The sequence below is a fragment of the Vombatus ursinus genome, unplaced genomic scaffold (assembly GCF_900497805.2).
Source record: "Vombatus ursinus unplaced genomic scaffold, bare-nosed wombat genome assembly UNPS02003292.1, whole genome shotgun sequence".
Classification (NCBI taxonomy): domain Eukaryota; kingdom Metazoa; phylum Chordata; class Mammalia; order Diprotodontia; family Vombatidae; genus Vombatus; species Vombatus ursinus.
Window position 1 is genome coordinate 14,979,808 of NW_020943070.1, and position 9,807 is coordinate 14,989,614.

Consider the following 9,807-nt stretch of genomic DNA (forward strand, 5'->3'; position numbering starts at 1 on the left):
AATGTATTGCAAATTGGAATAAAATTAATAGTTATACAAAGGGATTAGTATATTCTTTTTTGTTGTTGAAAATTAAGGTAAACCCTAGATAGAAAGCTAGACTTTCATTCCTCTATGCTGCCCTAAGTTCTTTCAGTGCACTTGTTATCATTTAATTTTTTGTTGGGCAAATTTGAGATAGTTAAGTCTAACAGCTACCAAATATCAACCGCCCATTTTGTCAAGGTATTTTACCTTCCAAGGCAGTTAGGTAGTGCAGTGAATAGAGTGCCCTGCCTAGAGACCGGAAGACCCGAGTTAAAATTTAGCTTCAGATATTTACTAGCTTTGTGATCCTGGGCAAGTCACTTAACTTTGTTTGCCTCAGTTTCCTCATCTGTAAAATGAGCTAGAGAAGGAAATGGCAAACCATTCCAGTATCTTTGTCAAGAAAACCCCAGAGGGGGTCAGAAAGAGTTGGTCACGATTTAAACAACTGAATAACAAATTCTGCCTTCTAAGAGCTTCCAGTTTTAAGAAGACCTGATACAGTAAAACATTTCAGAACATGAGTGAAATTGCTAGTCTGTGCTCTTCATTTGCATTTAAAGAGCTGCATGCCAAAAATAATTTTTTTTTATGTTTTATATGTTAGTTACAAATTAGTGAAAATAAATATGTATGTTTTTTCCCATCCAAATTCACTGACCTCCTGAAATCTACCTACAGACCATCTGCTGGGAGCTAAATGATACAAGGTTTTTTGTTTGTTTGTTTTGACTAGGCAATGGGATTAAGTGACTTGCCCACGGTCACACTGCTAGTAAGTGTTACGTGTCTAAGGCCAGATTTTAACTCAGGTTCTCCTGACTCCAGGGTGGGTGCTCTATCCACTGAGCCACCTAGCTGCCCCGATACAAGGTTTAAATAAGATTTAGACTCACTCTACCTGCTCTCATGGAATTGACAATCTATTTTTTACAACCAAAATATTTTATTGGCTTCCTATTACCTGCTGAATAGGTAAAAAGTTATGATTTCATCAGTATAGAGAATTCCCAGATGCAGAAAATACCCTACCAATGAAGGCCAGCATCTTGACTAAACTTTATATTATAGTCTTAGGGAGTTTTCTAGATTACGATAGGGTCAAAGTAAAAAAAACAGTTCACTAAATGGTTCATAAGCATCCCTGCCTGTCCACATATTGTCTTAGAAAACCACATATTAACATTATCTTTGTTACTTGTTGTTTAATCATTTCAGTTGTGTCTGACTTTTTGTGACCGAGGGTTTTCTTGGCAAAGATACTGAAGTAGTTTGCCATTTCCTTCTCCAGTTCATTTTACAGATGAGGAAACTGAGGCAAGCAGGGTTAAGTGACTTACCCAGGGTCACACAGCTAGTAAATGTTTGAGGCTGGATTTGAACTTTCTGACTCCAGGCCCAGCACTACCTTGCTACCCTTTACTTATATTCTATTGTATTTTTATTTATTTTGTTAAATATTTCCCAATTGCATTTTAATCTGGTTCTGTCCAATCCTGAGTGGAAGTTGCATGTGAAATCTTTGACCTAGAACCCAAAGAAGTTATGACATACAACTAGAATTCATGAGTTCAATTAGAAGTAAATAAAGATGAGATCTAAGGGTAGGTGGAAAGGAAATCTGGGAAGGTTTCTTGAAGGCCTTTGACAAGCTACAACTGGAAGGGTATGGTAGGCAGGAAATTTGAACTTTATTCAACTAGCAACCGGAAGCCAATGGAAGATTTTGAGTAAAGAAACATTATGAAAAATTCACGCGTAAGGAAACTTAGTTTGAGAGTGGCCAGAAGAATGGAGTGGAGGGGTGACCTCCAATTCATCCTATGAGGAAACTTTTTGCCACCATGATGGCCCAGAAGAAGGGTGAAAATGTGGGAGATGTGGATGATACAGAATCAATTGGACTTGATAACTCAATGTGATAGGTAAGGGAGAAAGAACAGTAAAAAATAAACCATGATGTTTCAAACATGTAAAACTAGATAAAAATGACTGACTGCTACTGACTAAAATTGTCAATTCGGAAGAAGTTGATTTGGTAAGAAAGGTCATAATCTGCATTTTGGATATTCTAATGAAACTATTTCACAAATTATGTGCCCAATGATTGAGGAATGGCTGGATAAATTGTGGTACATGAATGCAATAGGATATTACTGTGCTAGAAGCGAGCATAAGTATGAAGAATTCAGAGAAAACAGTAGAGTGAAGAGACAAGAACTAAAATATGGATCCACTACAGAGATGTAAAATGCATGAAAAGACAACAAAACACAGCTCAAATGCAATGAACAAAACTGGTTCCAAATCACGAAAGTTAAAACACATCCTTTCTTTTAATAAATAGCAGATTACAAACAGGGAGGCCGGCTACAGGCACTTATTAAGTACTTACTGAGCTAAGTACTAGAGTATACAAAGGTGAGCAAAAACTAATAATGATAATAAATATTTACATGCTATGTTGCAGGTACTTTGCTAAGTCCTTTACAAATATTTTCTCATTTTATACCTTCCCCTTAGAGAGCTAACATTCTAATAGGGGAAGACAATATATAAAAGGAAGCTGAAAGCGAGGGTTAGTGGGAAGAAAGGTAGCTATGGAGGGCCATGATGGCAAAGTCCAGATGGTCAGAAGTTTGGCCAGGAGAGAAATGAAGCATGGCCAGCCTGGGCAGGTCAGTCCTCAAAATGGAGGGCCCCCAAAGGAACTCACCAATGGGAGAAGGGGAATAACATGGTAGAGGGATATCCCAGGGTAAGAAGGCCCTAGGTACTGTGCTGAGAGAAGTTGAAAAATAAGAAAGCTGTTGAGTGTTGGTAGAGAAGTCCAGGACAGGCAGAAACATAACTGGCAAGGGAATGTACCGTAAGGCAGAGGTGCAAACCTCATGCAAAACTTCCCCCAGCAACCTAGATTAAAATGCCATTGGGAAATATTTAACACTTTTTAATAATATAATACAGCATAGATGTTAATGTATTGTTTAAGTCAATAGGAAGCCTGCAGAGATCCATTTCTATTTGAGTGTGACACCACTGCTCTAAGGCACCAGTTAAATTTCATTTAACTTATTTTATGGGAAGATACTGGGAGAAGAGTTAGCAAGGTACTAGGACATCAAAATATCAATAAAATTTATGTTTCAGAAACCACATACAGGGTACATCTAAAATTCTTGCCATTAGAATTCATTGTGTTCGATGAATGTTACTGTCAGTGTTTGCTTAATAATAAACTGACAAGAGCTAAGAGAATCAATAAACACTTATTAAGTGCTTACAGTGAGTCAGAGAAGAATTGACCATTGGCTAAATGCAATACAGGGAGAACCAGAGTGAGCAGTCAAGATCATATGCCATACCCAACCCTACAGATTTCCTATATTTCCTAATAGGGTTACACCTAATATCAGGGTGACATCCCCTTCACCTTGAACTTTAATGTCTTAATGTTGTTTTGTGTTTGCTTTAAAAAAAATAATTGCTAGAAGCAGCTAGGTGGTGCAATGGATAGAGCTCTAGCCTTGAAGTCGAGAACCTGAGTTCAAATCCTGCCGCAGACACTTGACACTTACTAACTGTGTGACCCTGGGCAAGTCACTTAACCCCAATTGCCTAGTAAAGTTATGAGGCTGTTTTTTTCAAACTTATCATGGCTTAATTGGATAAAAAAAAAAATGAAGGCTTCTTTCATACCCTAGGCCAGGACAAATTGGAACTGCAGACTAGATCAAGCTAGTGGCAGTTAAAATAGGAGAGGCTGCCAATCCAGTAAATCTGCAGAGCAGACCATTAGAGAATAAGGAATGATCTGGGGTTCTGGGGTTTAACAAGTCAACATCAGCCTCCTACTTGCTTATTTTTTTTTTTAATAATAACGAAACTGACACGTAGCATTTTTAAGTTTGCAAAGCAATTTACATTCAATAATTCACTTGATCTTCGTAAAACCACAGGAGGCATCACTGGAGGTTTTGGGCTGCAGCTTCTAGCAGGTTCTGGACAGCCAGGACAGGGATGGAGACAATGAGGGGTTAAGTAATTTACTTTATTCTTCACAAGTGGGTTGCTGATAATGGGAGTACCAGCTCCTACGGCTTCCCCTCCCTAATTACTCTTCTCACAGGGGGCGAGAGAATGGGGCAACAAGCCCTATGTAAGAGCACAACTCTTTATCTCATGCCCCTAAGCCTTGATTCAGGCCAGTAGAGGCAGCACAGCATTCCAGATTGTGCATCCCTCCCTAAACCTCAATGGGGACCGGTTGAGGCAAGCACTTTCCAAAACCCCCCCCCCCCCCCCCGCCCAATTCTTGATAGGGCCAATCAAGGCATGCACAGCCTTCCTAGCTGTAACGTTCCCCAAATTCCCCCTCACTGATCAGTGCTCTATTGATTTAGAGAGAAGCCCACAAAGGAGGCAATTTGCCAGCAATAGCCTCACAAGTTTACTTTTAACTCTATCTAAAGTAAGCACAAGTTTACTTTAACTTAGCACTGCGCAGACGCAGTAGGTTATTTATAATTTAACTCAAATATTTACGTTATCGCATTGTTATATCTCACTGCACAGTCACAGTAGAATTTGTTTACAATGTGAAATCCTGGAAACTAGTAGATTGATATGGCCATGGATCCTGGGAACTAGAATCTAGGATGCTGGGAACTATTATCTAAAAAAAAGAGTAACAAAATCCACCTTACTTACACGTAGGCACTACAGGCGTAATTATGCAGATTTCACATATAAGGAACCTGGGGCTGAGAGTGGTTAAAGTATTTGCTGTTAGTCAACCAGCTAGTTAGGTAGCATTTGAACCCAGGTCTTTCTAACTCCAAGTCCAGCATTATTCACTGGGCCACAAGGCTTCTTCATCACTTTTTGGAAGACTCATATTTATATTTTACTAAATTAGTAGAAAAAGCCTGAGTTCGTATTCTTACCATTAAACAAAGACTAGTTCTTCATTACCTCTCACTGCATTATTTTTCTGGATCAAATTCCAACTATTTCCTCTTAATCTTTTTGCTTTATCTCCAGACAACCCTAGAAGGTACCGTAGTACCTGTCGGTTTTGGGGGAAGAGTAATCTGCATTTTGGGAGCTTTTTTTTGAGGGGTGGGACAGAACAAGGAGTAGGAGAAATGAAGAAAAGGAATAGCAATAACCTACTCCTTGTAATAATTTGGCCTTTTGAGACCACCACGAGAATTTGTCCAGCTTGTGTTGTGGAGGTAACAACTTTTTTCAAGTATGTTTCATTGTGAGGCAAAGGGGGGAGAAATTAAGGTATGTAAAAAATACAAGAATATACAGTAATCCCTTCCACATCGTGACTTTTCCCATTGAGGTTTCAATATATTATATTATGGGTCAGTATAAGAAATTAAAGGGGAATTTGTGGGGTTTTTAGCAGAAGCGGCAGATGTGAAAATGACACATGACCAGCAGATGACACAGAAAAAGTTTAGAAATTCAAATACATAAAATTTGTAGATAGTATTATATAGTATTTGCATATTTTATCTTTTAATACCATAGTAATTAAGACCTTCTGTGGTACAATGGAGGGCCAAAAAATTTTACCTAGATTTTCCAGATCAAGGGGGCACCGAGCCCTTACCCCAATGAAATGGAAGGAATAACTGCAGAGTGTGAAAACATGTGTAGAGAATATATGGTAACAAAGAGAACGAATAGAGTCAGTAATGGGAGTCCCACACCATTCAATTCACTTCAAAAAATATTTTTAAGTGTGTACTATATGGAAAGCATTGTGGTTAGACACTGTGGAGACAAAAATCGAAAATTGCAACCATCCCTACATTCCAGGAGAATTTGCAGTGCATGAAATTGCAAGATCATATTTGTCTCCTTTAATGAGTGCAATTTGAACTTGTCATGAGTTATCTGAATCATATAGCTTTTTTTTAGGTTATACAGGTACAATCATATTAAACATATTTCCACATTAGTCATGTTGTGAAAGAAGAATCAGAACAAAAGAGAAAAACCACAAGAAAGAAAAAAAAGTGAAAATAGTATACTTCGATCTGCATTCAGATTCCATAGCTCTTTCTCTGGATGTGGCTAGCATTTTCCATTATGAGTCTTTTGGAATTTTCTTGGATCATTGTATTGCTGAGAAGAGCTAAGTCTATCCTAGTTGATCATAGCACAATGTCGTTGTTACTGTGTACGATGTTCTCCTGGTTCTGCGTACTTCACTCAGCGTCAGTTCATGTAAGTCCAGGTTTTTTTCTGAAATCTGCCTGTTCATCATTTCTTTTTTTTTCTTTTCTTTTTTTATTAATTAATTTATTTTTAGTTTTCAACAATACTTCCATAAGCTTTTGAGTTTTAAATTTTTTTACCCCTCTCTCCTCACCTCCCTCCTCAAGACAATCTGATATAGGCTCTACATATCATTCCTATTAAATATATTTTCACATTAGTCATGATGTAAGGAAGAATTAGAACCAATAGCAGAAACCACAAGAAAGAGGAAACAAAACAGAAGGAAAAAAAAGTGAAAATAGTATGCTTTGATCTGCATTCAGATTCCATAGTTCTTTCTTTGGATGTGGATAGCATTTTCCATCGTGAGACTTTTGGAGATGTCTTAGATCCTTGCATTGCTGAGAAGAGCAAAGTCTATCAAAGTTAGTCATCACACAATGTGGCTGTTACTGTGTACAATGTTCTCCTGGTTCTGCTTATTTCACTCAGTATCAGTTCATATAAGTCTTTCCAGGTTTTTCTGAAGTCCACTTGCTCATCATTTCTTATAGCACAATAGTATTCCATCACATTCATATACCCACAACTTGTTCAGCCATTCCCCAATTGATGGGCATCCCCTCAATTTCCAATTCTTTGCCATCACAGAAAGAGCTGCTATGAATATTTTTGTACATGTGAGTCCTTTTCCCATTTTTATGATCTCTTTGGGATACAGCCCTAGAAGTGCTATTGCTAGGTCAAAGGGTATCTGAGTCATATATCTTGACAGATGAAATTAAGCATTTTGTTTTTCTTTTCTTTTTCATGGGTTGCCATGGCCAAAAGAAGCTTTTAAGTAAGGTGGCCAGATTTCTGATGATGTGCCTTTCTGTAATTTGCTATTTGGGCCCTTGGAAAATAGACAAGAACTGTTCCTGGGGTCATACTTGAAGCCTTTCCAGTATGACCAACCTGCAACAAAGTTTGTGCTCCATTGGTGGAATGTTCAAGGACCCAGATGAAGCATCAGAGTAGGACTTTGTGTAGTACTCGATAAAACCCTCTGAGTCAAATCAACATGCATTCTGGTACTTGCTGAGATCAATACAAAGATGGGAAAATGTGAGGATGAGGAGAAATGTGTGACTTAAGAAAAATAAAATGAGGGGCAGCTAAGTGGCGTAGTGGATAGAGCACCAGCCCTAGATTCAGGAGGACCTGAGTTCAAATCTGTCCTCAGACACATAACACTTAGTAGCTGTGTGAGCCTGGGCAAGTCCCTTAACCCCATTACCTAGCCAAAAAAAAAAAAAAAAAAAAGAGAGAGAGAATGAAACAAGTGTTTAGTTTTTTAAACATATAGAAAAGACTTATTCATGAGATAGGTATCCCTGAGTCAAATGTCTATACACAGACTACTGACTCATCAGAACTAAAATCAGAATTTTAAATAAGAAGAAGAAGAAGAAGAAGAAGAAAATATATGGAGCACATTTAAAAGACCACTGATCCACTGAGTAAAATTAAATGCTTTTTTCCTAGGAAGATATAGAGTTCTAATCAATAATTATGGCACAGGTTCAGCAAATAACCCTCAAAAATCCTCTCATTCAATCCTTCCATCCCTACTTTCATTTTCTATCTCTCCTGCCCCTTGTGGCCAAAGTTCTTGAAAAGGCCATCTATAAACAGGTGCCTCCACTTTCTCTCCTCTCACTCATTTCTTAACCCCTTACGATCTAGCTTTCAACTTCACAATTCATGCCACCAAAACCGCTCTCTCCAAAGTCACCAGTGATCTCTTAAATGCCAAATACAATGGTTTTTTCCCAGTTTCCCTTCTTGACCTCTCTGTAGCCTTTGACAGTGCTGATCACTCTCTACTCCTGGACACTCTCTTCTCTCAAGTTTTTTGGGACACCCCTCTCTTTTGGTTTTCCTCCTACCTATCAGAATTTTCCTTTTCAGTCTCCTTTGCTGCATCTTCATTCAGGGCACTCCCACTAAGTATCCCAGAGAACAATGTCCTGGGCCCTCTTCTCTTTTCTTCTCCCTCCATATTACTTCACTTGGTGATCTCATCAGCTTCTGTGGATTTAATTACTATTTCTATGCTGATGATTCTCAAATCTATCTATCCTGCCTTAACCTCTCTGCTGACCTCCAATTCAATATCTCCAACTACTCTTCAGATATCTGGAACTGGATATCCAATAGCCATTTTAAATTCAACATGTCCAAACTAGATTCAGTATCTTTCCCCTTAAATCTCCCTGCCCCTCCCTTTTCCCTATTACTATTGAGGGTAACACCATCCTCCCAGTCCTTTAGGTTTGTAATGTGAAAGTCAAAAAAGACTCCTCACAATCTCTCACATCTCATATTCAAGCTGTAGCCGAGACCTGCTGATTTCACTTTTGCAACATCTCTTGAATATGCCATCTCTTCTCCTCTGGCCTGGCCATCACCAGTTGTCTTGACTTATGTTTTGCCACTGGACTCCAATGACTCTGGAGGAGAAAGTGAGGCTGATGACTTTGCTCTACTCTGCCTCACTTAAATCCAATTCACTCACCAGCCAAGACTTCACCCTCATGATGGCATTGGTCCCCTTTCAGAATGGAAGGATAGACAACAAATAACAAACAATTCTCTCCTCTGACACTGCGGGTGCAGGCTCTCAATACTTCCCACCAGGAATATTGTAATAGCCTGCTGGTACCTGGCTTAAGTTTTCCTCCAGTCCGGTTCATCCTCCATTTACTCACTGAAACAATTTTTCTAAAACATGGGTCTGACCACTTCATCTCCCTACTCAATAAACTCCAGTGGCTCCCTATCTCCTCCAGGATCAAACATAGAATCCTCTGCTTAATGTTCAAAGCACTTCATTACCTAACCCCTCCCCGCCTCACTTTTCCAGTCTTCTTACACCTTACACCCTGCCTCATACTCTCCAATCCAGTGACACTGACCTGGCTGTTCTTGGCCAAGATACTGGAGAGGTTTGCCATTTCCTTCTCCAGCTCTTTATACAGATGAAGAAACTGAGGCAAACAGGTTAAGTGACTTGCTCAAGATCACAGAGCTGGTAAGTGTCCAAGGCTGGATTTGAACTCATGAAGAGGAGTCTTCCTAACTCCAGGCCAGGTACTCCATTCACTTCACTATCTAGCTGCCTTTATTTAAGATGTACAAGCAAGCAAAAATTCCACATTACCTGTTGAAGTAACTTATAACCAATTTTATTTTGTTTCCTTGATAAGACTGATAAGATAAATTGTCAATCATCATTGATAAGATAAATTCAGGTATATAAATGTCATACCCTTTGAGTTTAGAAGAATTATTCCAGTCAATCAGTCATCTAGTATTAATTAAATGTTTACTATGTGCCAGCTACTGAGCTAAGCACAGAATATACAAAAAAGGGCAAAAAACAGCCCCTGTTCTCAGGGGCTGTTCCCAGTCTAATTCTGGGAAACAACATGCAAACAACTACATACAAACGAGATACATGTGTACGGTATAAATTAGAATAGTCTCAGAGGGCAG